The following is an 11,290-nucleotide window of genomic DNA, read 5'->3' on the forward strand; positions in this document are numbered from 1 at the left end:
GGGGAGGTGTAGCGACTCCTGAGGGCGCTCTTTCCTGAGGCTGGCTGACAGAAGTGGGGGAGGTTCCTGATAGTTCCCAGGCGCTAGTTGAAGTCCCCAGAGAATGGTCATGCAGGTTGGGGAGTCAAGTAGGTGGAGAGAGAAGGTCGGGGGCAGAGGACCCCTTCCTGAAACCAGAGCTCACATGGTTACCCCCCCCCATTTCCAGAAACTATCTCTTCCCCCACACAAGCCCTCATGGCCCAGTCCCGGGAAACCGGGAGCCCAGAGCACTTGTGGCCACAGAGGCACTGGCACGCAGCCCTCAGGGTGGGCGGGGCGGGCTGCAGGCAGATGGGGATGAGGTGTGCTCCTGGGAGGCCTCGGGCTGAAGGTGGCCCTCTGAGAGAAGCACCCCAGCTTGGACAGGAAGGTTACAGGCCGGGGAGAGCAACCTAGGGCGCCCCCTCGGAGCAGTGGGAGTGGGAAGAGGGGCAGGGGTGGAGGGAACCCGCGATGGGAGGCGAGTGGGCTCTCCGCAGAGGCCAGCTTAGCCCGCAGGAGCTGCCTGTGAGCAGGGGGCGGGAGGGCACTGCTGCCCTGTGGCTGCTGGGCTTTCCGGATCGCGGCTCTCTGCGAGGGTCCTGTGACTCTGTATCCCCTCCCTCAAACCGCCCCCCTCGCGAGGCCGCGCCGCTGGGTGCCCTGTGTCGACAGGCAGAACCCCACTGCCCGCCCCTCGCAGACCCGCCTCTGCCCGCCTCGATGGTCCCCGCGCACTCAGCCAGCGGCCTCTGCTGTGTCTGCTGCTCCCGCTGGGTCTGCTGCTGCGGCCGGTTACCCGTGAAGACCACGCCGGGCACCTCCAGAACCCCAAGTCCGCGGGAGCGCACGCGGGCCCTGATGCGGGACTTCCCGCTCGTGGACGGGTGGCTGCAGTGTGTGCCGGCTGCTGGGGGCCGCTGGGGGCCTAGCCTGGCCCCGGGCAGGGCAGGAGGTCCGGAGCATGCAGAGCTAGTGCGGAGGCTCCCTCACACCACCCCTGGATGTCCTCTCCATCATCTATGGATGCCCTTCCCCTTCTCTGTCATCCCCTCCCTGGTGGGAACCCCTCAGCCCAGGCCTCAGCTGCTCCTAGTATAGTCTGTGTGACAGTGGGATGTGGAGGACCCACAGGCTGGCCCAGGCCAGGCAATGTGTCCTGCCTCATCCCAAGACCTAAGGAGCCCACCTATTTGCCTTGACCTCCCTCCAGCCACAACGACATGCCCCTGGTCCTGAGGCTGTTTTACCACCACGGGCTACAGGATGTTAATCTGCGCAATTTCAGCCATGGCCAGACCAGCGTGGACAGGCTGAAAAATGATCTCGTGGGTGCCCAGGTACCAAAGGGACACACAAGGTGCCACCATGGCTGCTGGGGAATGTGGGGCAGTTTGGGGGCCTCAGAGACCACAGGTTAGTCACATTGGAACTAAGTTACCATAGTGACCTAGAAAGTGCCATGCCATGGATGCTGGGGGAACAGGGGTCACAGTGAGCCAACCTGACGGGAATCCAAGTACCACAGAAAAAGCAACGCATTACATGGGACTTCTGGGCACACTGAGTGTTGTGCCAGCTGAGGAGGCTATGAGAAGCCCAAGGAGCTCCAAAGCCCAAACTAAGCCCTTGCCTTCCCTCAGTTCTGGTGAGCCTGCGTCCCATGCCGGACCCACGAACGCGATGCTGTGCGCCTCACCCTGGAGCAAGTTCACCTCATCTGCCCCATGTGTGCCTCCTATTCTGAGCTGGAGCTTGTGACCTCAGTTAAAGGTAGCCGGGGGACTTCCCTGGTAGTCCAGAGGTGAAGACTCCACGCTTCCACTGCAGGGGCCTCGGGTTGGATCCCCGGTGGGGGAACTAAGAGCCCTCATGCTGCGTGGCACGGCCAAAAAAACAAAACAAAATGGTAAAGAGACTGGTCGTGGTAGGTGTTAGGGACTTCAGTTAGCTACCCCTGCCTCTGAAAATGATCATCTGACCTACCTGCCCCCAGCTCTCAACAATACCCGGAAGTTGGCTAGCCTCATTGGTGTGGAGGGCGGCCACTCACTGGACAGGAGCCTCTCCATCTTGCGTACCTTCTATGCGCTGGGTGTGCGCTACGTGACACTCACCCACACCTGCAACACGCCCTGGTGAGCACAGTGCAGATGGTAAGGGCCCAGTGAGGCAGGGATCTGCCCAAGATCACGCTGGGGCCCAAAGCAAGTTTATCCCTGGGATCCAGCCCTGAACCTGGGGTTGGGAGGGGAATGGAGGTTTGCAGAACAAGACTGAATCCCCAGAAGGGCCCTCCTACTGCCAGGCACAGCCCAGTTTGGGTCCCTCCTCTTGCATCAGGGAGTTGCAGGTGTAGACGGTTCGACACAACCTCTTTCTACGCTCTTGTAGCCAAGTCATGGCCACCAGTCAGACTGCCTCCTGGCCATCCTGCAGAGCACAGAGCTCAGCAAAGGGTATCCACCCCTTCTACAGCAATGTCAGTCGGCTCACCAGCTTTGGCGAGGTAAGGACCCGGCTTCCATACCCTGCCCCACATGAATGTACAGCCCTGCCTGTTCCCTACAGATAAATACACACAAGATAAATGCAGCCCTCATGCCCTCTCCCCATCCTGTCCCTGCAGAAGGTGGTGGCAGAAATGAACCGCCTGGGCATGATGGTGGACTTGGCCCATGTCTCGGATGCTGCGGCACGGCGAGCCCTCCAAGTGTCACAGGCACCTGTCATCTTCTCCCACTCAGCTGCCCGGGGTATGTGCAAGAACACTCGCAATGTTCCTGATGATATCCTGCAGCTTCTGGTGAGAGACTGCCCTGGCCCTCAAACCTAAAGCAAGAGATTCAAACCAGGAGCCCTTGAACCTGAGCCTCTTCTCCCTCCATTTCCTCAAACGCCAGGTTAAATATCTTCTGCCCCCAAAACCCACGGTCCACAGCCCCTGAACTCTTCAGCCCTAGGTGGGGGTCTAGGTGGTAAGATACTCCTCCAAACCCGGAAACCCAGGGCCAACACACCACCCAGACCAGGGCTGCGGCTCCTCCATTCACACAAACCCAGAGAGGAGATGACTCTGACCTCACAGCCAGGGCTGAACACCTTCCTCACAGGGGCCGAGAGAGTGAACAGGCAGCTGGCTGTGCTGGGGGCCAAGCTGACTGGCCACGGGTCCGCCCCTACAGAAGAAGAACGGTGGCATCGTGATGGTGCCCTTGTCCGAGTGGGTGCTGCAGTGCAACCCGTTAGCCAACGTGTCTACTGTGGCAGGCGAGCCTCACCCTGGGCTCTCTGAAAACTCGGATTTGGAGCTGAAGCTGGGTCCAAATTTAGGGAGGACTTCAGAAGAGCCCCAGTGGTTTGACCCACCTATTGGCAATAGGTACAGCACCCAAAAACCCAAGAATGGACAGTACACAGCACCTTGGTGCCACGTGGAACTGGAGCCACAGAATCAAAACTGCGATACGGATGGGTATCAGGGAGGCTGTCAGACACTGCTTTATGTCAAACACATAAAGAAAATATCCACTATCAGAACCGTTGGTTGACTGACTTTTTTTCACATCTTTCTGACAAAATTCGTGAAGTTGTGAGTACCACAAGCGTCATTACACTTCTGTTCAAGATGTAATCTCAGGCTCACAATCACTGTTTAGCTTCTGTATATTGCAGTGTACATAAAGGTCTGTATTAGTCTGGTTGGGCTGTTATAGTGAAATACTATAGACTGAACGACTTCCACAGCAGAAATTTATTTTCTCACAGTTCTGGAGGGTGGAAGTCCAAGATTAAGGTACTGAATACCATAAGAATTGGTTTCTGGTGAGAACAATCTTCCTGGCTTGCTGACGGCTGTCTTCTTGCAGTGTCCTCACACGGCCTTTCCTCTACGAGCAGAGGGAGAGAGATCTCTGGAATCTATTCCCCTTCTTATAAGGACACCATCAGTCCCTGTCAGATTATTACCTCACCCTTATGACTTCAGTTAACTTCAGTTACCTCCCTAAAGGACCTATCTCCTATCTTCTACAGTCAACTTAGGAGGGGCTTCAACATATAATTTTTCGGGGGACACAATTCAGCCCATAACAACAACTTAAGATAGCTTTCTCTGATTTTCAGTCTTTCACTAATACCTCCCTCTTTGTCTACGAGTTATTCAAGTTTCCTTAAATTTTTTTTTTAATTTTCTTACATTATCCCTTCCCTTTAAATGCTGTCTTCACTTCTTAATTGGCATTTCTTGCAAATGAAGGCACCTTTCCTCACAATATATTGATTACTCTCCCCACTGTAACACAGCGTCTTCTCCCATGACTTTCCTGAAGTGGTTCCACTTTTGTTCATAAAAGTTTAGCCATCCAATCAGATGCTTTATTTTCAGTTCCCATAGCATTTTGCCTTTGGGAAACAACTGACTCCATTAGATGGTGCTTCTTTTAAAACTACCTTCCTTTATGTTTTATAGCAATCTTATGATTTCTGTTGGCATACCACCTAGCTTCTTTCTGATCATTCTTTTTATTTTTAGTTTTCAGTTGTTTCTCTCCTCACTCCTTAGCGTCAGATACTACATACAGTTGGCCTTCTTCTCATCTCTTATATACTCTCTCTCTTACTCCAGCAGCTTTGTTTACCATTTAATATATTATCTGCCAGGCGCCTTCCATCTGTTACCAACATCTCTCCCTCTTTGTCATTTCAGCCTTCGCTATGCTCTCTGAGCTCTCACAGGCAGATCTATTGAACACAGGAATCTCAGTGGAAAATACGAGTACGTTATTTCTCTACTGAGTAAAGCCCTTACAGATCACATGGTCCTGATCCATCTTGCAGCCACCTCATCTGGACTATTTGACCTCCCATGTCACAATAGCAGAGGACCAGACAAGAGGGACACTGGCTCCTAATGACCTCAGCCCAGAAGTGATACACTTGATTCTGCTTCTTTGCCACTGGCCACAACGAATCAAAGGAAAACAGTTGAACTACAAAGGAGGATGAAAAATGTAGATAAGCACATAGGATATTTGATGAGTGCTATCTCGAGGTGACATCACCTCCCATCAAACTTTTATTTCACAGAGAAAACACAGACTATAAAGCAAAAACACCCCAAACTACCTTCTTCTCTTTACGTCCAAGAAGAGCTTTTCGACATAGTGTATAAATACCTAGTCTCACTTCCTCAGTATCTTCCATTCATTTTCCCACCTCATTGGTATTGTTAAGGTTTTCCTCTTTAGCGATTGTATTTTGGCCCCCTCCCATTAAAAAGCTGCCTCCCTCCCATTAAAAATTACTCTTGCTTGATGCCAAGTAATTCTCTAGTTACCTTTTCTCTCTTCCTAATTTCACAGTGCAGTTTATCAAAACTTGTATTTATTCTCATTGTCTGTATTTTCTTATCTTTATGTACCTCGTGACTCACACAATTTTGCTCTTTTCTTCTTACTTATCTGCACTGGAATTGCATTCACCAACATTTAGTTTGTGATTAAACTGAGTGAATATTGTTTGGTCATTCTGTCACCTTTCAGCAATAGTTGATTTTGTTGATCAAACTTGGCATCTCAGAAAAATCTTTCACCTTCACAACAGTAGCATCTTAACCTGCTACTTCTTCCTCCTGCCTCTGGACATCCTTATCTCTTTCACTGGGCACTCTCACTCTGCCCTCTGCCAAGAGATGTGTATTTCTCAGAAGCTCTCTTCTGCCCTTGATAGATGGTCTCATCTACTCTTGTGATTCCAGCCACCATATATATCACAGATCTTGACCTAAAACTTACATCTCTCTCTCCTGAGTCTCTTACAAACTTAACTAATTGCCAACTGAACAACTCTGCCCAAGTATAACATGGACACTTAAAATTAATTATGTGATGTTACTGAACGATTAATTTTACCTTCAATACTTAACTTCCACTATTCATCTCTCTACATCATTTAGACCACCACTATTTGTACACTTGTCCAAGTTGGATACTGGGGGAACACTCAAGACTCTGGACTCTGACAACCCTCAGAATGGGAGAAAATAGTTGCAAACGAAGCAACTGACAAGGGATTCATCTCCAAAAAATATAAACATAAATAAATTTGTAAACTATATAAGCAACTCATGCAGATCAATATCAAAAAAAACAACCCAATGAAACAATGGACGGAAGACCTAAACAGACATTTCTCCAAAGATGGCCAACAAACACGTGAAAAGATGCTCAACATCACGAATTATGAGAGAAATGCAAATCAACACTACAAGGAGGTATCACCTCACACCGGTCAGAATGGCCATCATCAAAAAATCTACAAACAATAAATGCTGGAGAGGATGTGGAGAAAACGGAACGCTCCTACACTGTTGGTGGGAGTGGAAATTGGTACAGCCACTAGGGAGAGCAGTATGGAGGTTCCTTAAAAAAACTACAAATAGAACTACCATATGACCCAGCAATCCCACTACTGGGCCTATACCCTGAGAAAACCAGAATTCAAAAGGAGTCATGTACCAAAATGTTCATTGCAGCTCTATTTACAATAGCCAGGAGATGGAAACAACCTCAGTGTCCATCGTCAGATGAATGGATAAAGAAGATGTGACACACATATTCAGTGGAATATTACTCAGCCATAAAAAGAAACGAAATTGAGCTATTTGTAATGAGGCGGATGGACCTAGAGTCTGTCATACAGAGTGAAGGAAGTCAGAAAGACAAAGACAAATACCGTATGCTAACACACATATATATATATGGAATTTAAGAAAAAAAATGTCATGAAGAACCTAGGGGTAAGACAGGAATAAAGACACAGACCTACTAGAGAATGGACTTGGGGATATGGGGAGGGCGAAGGGTAAGCCATGACAAAGTGAGAGAGTGGCATGGACATATATACACTACCAAACGTAAAATGGATAGCTAGTGGGAAGCAGCCGCATAGCACAGAGAGATCAGCTCGGTGCTTTGTGACCACCTAGAGGGGTGGGATAGGGAGGGTGGGAGTGAGGGAGATGCAAGAGGGAAAGATATAGGAACTTATGTATAACTGATTCACTTTGGTATAAAGCAGAAACTAACACACCATTGTAAAGCCATTATACTCCAATAAAGATGTTACAAAAAGAACACTTGTTTTTTCTTTTGTTTTGTTTTTTGTTTTTTTGTTTTTTACCTTTTAGTTTAAATTTTAGTTCCTGCCCCCAAACATCCATTAAGTCCCCAGGAGAAGGAAAAGGGGATGTGACTAGCAATAGAGAGAAACTTCCTTCACAACAATGGCCATGGCAAGCTTAGGCACTTTTGGTGAAATCTCTCTGGGAAGTACTGGCAGAGGAATAAAAGGCAAACTGACACAGAAGTATTGCCTGGTGTGCATTTCCAGGCTCTGCCTTCTTTCTCATGTCTTGGCGGCAGGTGGAGGAAGAGGAGAAAAGGTTAAACTTTTGTATCAACCGGCAGAATAAGCTTATAACATCCTCTCACTACCTCTGCATGGGTTCTAGTCTCTGCAGCACTACATAAGCTTTGCCCAAAGTAATGAATAGTTGAAAGTCCCATGTAATACTTCACCAAACAACTTAAAAATGCTTGCACACTGGAAAGGATTCAGTTGCGGAGAACACAAATGGACCCAGAGCAACTTTTGCCAAAAGAGAATATTGTGCTAAATGTACAGCCATCGCTCTTTTCCATATGAAGAAACAGTCAGAAGGATAAAAGAACTTGGTCAAAAAACACACAAGTAAGTAGGACAGAATCTGGTCTGTCTGTCATAAGGGTTGTGTTCTTTAACCACCAGGCTAGCTTTTCCCAAACCTGATTCATGCACAGAATAACTATACACCTCTGTTTGCCTTGAATATTCCCTGTTTATACGTATGCCTGCTGCAGTTTTTAATATTGCCCACTTTGACTCCCCAAAGCAACCAAGAACTCACAATAATTTGGTCACTCTATCCATGGACCACTGTGGTGGGACTGCCCAGGAAGCTTAAAAGTGCAGCCTCCCGAGCCCTACTCCAGATCTAGATAAGTTTTCTTAGGGTTGGCTCAAGAATCCAGGTACAAGTCTTTCTCGGTGCTTTTGTGAGTCTCTCGCTCTCGTAAGTTAATAAACCGTTTATTCCGCCTTCCCCAGATGCCCAGCCAGGTCCTGTTAAGGTAGGAGTCCCCCCGCCACATCACAGGGATGCTCCCAGTCAAGTAATCTCTGGAGCCGTGGAGAATCTGAATGGTCTCATGCTGGCCCACCTGCCATGACAAACCTCCTCCAGAGCATTCCCTTTCACAGTTTACATTCTACCACTCCCAAAGGCAGTCCGCTCCAATGAGGCCTGACTTCGTCTGTCCTAACGTGTACCTGCTGATTCAAGCAGTTTAGGAAGAGAAGGTGCTGTGCTTCTCAACCACGGTGGCCCAACCTCTAAAATGGTAGTCGAAGCAGTCTCTACCTCCTGGGAACAACGCCTCTGCAACAGCCCCATTAAACAAATGTCCCATCTTTGCTTTTTCAGGGTGGGGGTCGGGCAACAGGGAGTCCCCCTCCTAAAGAAGGTTCTCTCTCATTGCCACACTATCAGAGGCTGCCCCAAATGTGCTTGCTTCCTGTGGGCCTGATCAGGCTAAGGGCAGAGTTGTCTCTTTCCTTCTCTGAGGCGGACCAAATCGTCTGAGTAACACCTCTTCACACTGTTGACCATGTTTCTCACGGGGGCTGCTGCTGAGTCTTTATCTCATCCTTTCATGGTGGAGAGACAGAGGATTCTAATGACTTTTACTTCTAGGGGAGAGGGGCCTGGAGTGATTATGTTGTCATTTTGTATTATGTCCTTTTGTCATGAATTTGTTTTCAATTTCATGTTCAAATGGGCCCACCATTCCCACTTTGTGAGGTCATTCAGCACCCGCATTTTGCACCTTTAACATCTCTCTCAGTATCACTTGGAAATGTTTGAAATGGCAGGAGCTTGTCCTCATATTCCTATCAGCTGTAAACCCGGAGCCCCGACATGAACCTAACCATTGAGCAGAACACCTCTCCACTACCTGTGTACCACTGCGAAGGCCCCTTAACCTCTTGGTTTCTTTAAGTCCTCAGTTGTAAAAATTTCAGGGTGCGATGAATTTATATTGGGGGCAGGACAAGGTCGAGAAGAGTGTGTCTTTGCTTTTATTCTTCCAAACTGGAATGTCTTCCCTCTCTTCCCCATGGGTCCAAATCTCACTTGTCCTTCAGGCCCACTGCAAAGGAGCCTTCCCTGATTCCCCTGTCCACACAAATCTCTGCCTCTTAGGCTAAGTGCCATACAACCTAGCTGTCTCTTACCTTAATCTTGCCTCTCAAGCCAATCACAGAATGTGGGTCTCTCTTGCCCTCCTGTGGCCCCTGGGGCTGTGCCAGACCACCAGCACGCCCCACCTGGGGTGTCTACTAGACTACGGCATTGGTGGGGAGGCCCAGCTGTGAGGGGCCAGGCAGAGTACCTCTGCCTCTACCCTGTTCTCCTCCAAAAAACTGCCCCTCCTCCTGAAGCCTGCCCCTCAAGTCACAGGTTCCATATATGACCTCAGTGGGTAGTGATGCCCTCACAGGCCTTCTCACAGATTCCACGGTAACAGATTCCATGGTAACTGACAACCAAACAGATTCGTATCTGGTGGAGGACTGGTAGGGAAGTTTCTCTGACTATCAGAGACAATGTCTGACTTCATAGGCTATATATACTCAACCCTGTGCTCTGTTCCCTGGCTGGGCAGTGCAGCAGGTACACCCAGACCGGCCACCTCCACAGGAGGTATGGGATACAATCCACCTCACCTGGCTGGCACATGTTTTTGTGGGGCCTGCCAACTATGTACAACTGAGCACACTCCCACATGTAAGTAATACCAGTGACCTGGGACACCTTCAGGGACCCACAGGGCTCACTGCTGAGGACAAGTGAAAGGTCATCCCTGGACAAGTGTGCAGGACGGTTCTAAGCTTTATAATGTAGCCTTCCCCTTTGGGCTACAGGATGCTTCCATTCAGACCCTTTCCTGAATGGCCTCTTAGCAAAAGACAAGTGCATTTTTGTTGGCAAACGGTAAATGGAGCAGTTTGAGGAACAGGGCCACAATTAGAAGCACACCTTCAAACCCAGGCACCTCTGTGCTGTCATGCAGACATCTCTATCGGTCCTCTCAGACACATCCCATACTGAGTTGCTGAGTACTCGGGGACAGGGTGGTGCCATATTGATGGGAAGACCGGAAGAATGAAGGGGGGGGGTGATGAAGTGCTAATGAGACGGGAGGGCTGAGGAGATGGTGTCCCAGGAGGCTGCGTTGATGTGAGCCTAGACTTGGTACCCAGACCCCGGTTCTGAGTCTCCTGATCACTCTGCCTCAGTATTTAGCCTTGTTCTAATCTAGATAAAAGTACCAGAGGGCTAGAGTTCAGTGTGGTTGAAACAGGCGGTATAACTGGGGCCCAAGAGGGGTTGCCAAGGTGAGAGGGGTTCTTAACAAATTTGTATTAGATTATTTCTTTCCAAAACTTGAAAGACATTTCCATTAAAGCCTCAGAAGTGACAGACTGCAAGAAATGTTTTCTCTGTTGTGGAAGGGAGAGATGGAGAGGATCATGAGTGCAATTTCTTTCGGGTTCTACTGTTTTCCCTGGAAACGGTGAAGAGACTTCCTCATCTGCTGCAGCCGTAGGCGCTAGGGATTGCTTTTGCAGCCAGTGTCCCTTCTCTAGGGACTCATAGAGGTGATGGGCCAAGGCTGTGTTTTGGATGTCAAGTAGATTAAAGGTCTTCAGCCAGAAACTGGGAGAGACATGAGAGGGGGAAATTGTGGCAGGAGACTGTGCACAGCACAAGTGACTGATCAGTTCTGATTTTCTTTGCAGCAGCAGTGGCTCCCGTTTGTCCTCCCACACCCGGGCACTACCATGTCCTCTACCGAGGGTGTGGAGAAACGCAGTTGGGCTGGCATGGGGAGACATACTGCCTGGTTGGTGGCTACCGGGCCTACGGGGATGTTCCTTTGGCCCCACCAGCAAAGGTGGAAGCAGTGAAGCCAGTCCCCAGACGTGCGCCCAAACGAAAGCACTCTTCAGAAAGTTCGGACGAAGAGCTGGGCTGCTCCAGACCCAAAAACCGGCGATTGGAGCATGGTGGACCTGCTCCCTGAAGCAAGAACAGGATGGAGAGTCAAGCAGCATGCACCCTGCCCCGAGGTTCACATGCTCCTTTACTGCCAGCCCTTTCTGT

The 11,290-nt window shown here is 49.4% G+C and overlaps 1 pseudogene across 1 annotated transcript; it reads left to right on the forward strand.

Annotated features, from left to right (window-relative positions):
* Positions 1-495: 495 nt before the first annotated feature.
* On the forward strand, positions 496-11,210 carry LOC309797424 (dipeptidase 2-like; annotated as a pseudogene). Its single transcript has 8 exons — positions 496-908; positions 1,235-1,361; positions 1,665-1,794; positions 2,018-2,159; positions 2,461-2,530; positions 2,651-2,827; positions 3,207-3,291; positions 10,927-11,210. The product of its transcript is annotated as a dipeptidase 2-like (transcript).
* Positions 11,211-11,290: the final 80 nt, after the last annotated feature.

The sequence above is a fragment of the Mesoplodon mirus genome, assembly GCF_964341445.2.
Source record: "Mesoplodon mirus genome assembly, contig: HAP1_SCAFFOLD_530, whole genome shotgun sequence".
NCBI classification, from domain to species: domain Eukaryota; kingdom Metazoa; phylum Chordata; class Mammalia; order Artiodactyla; family Ziphiidae; genus Mesoplodon; species Mesoplodon mirus.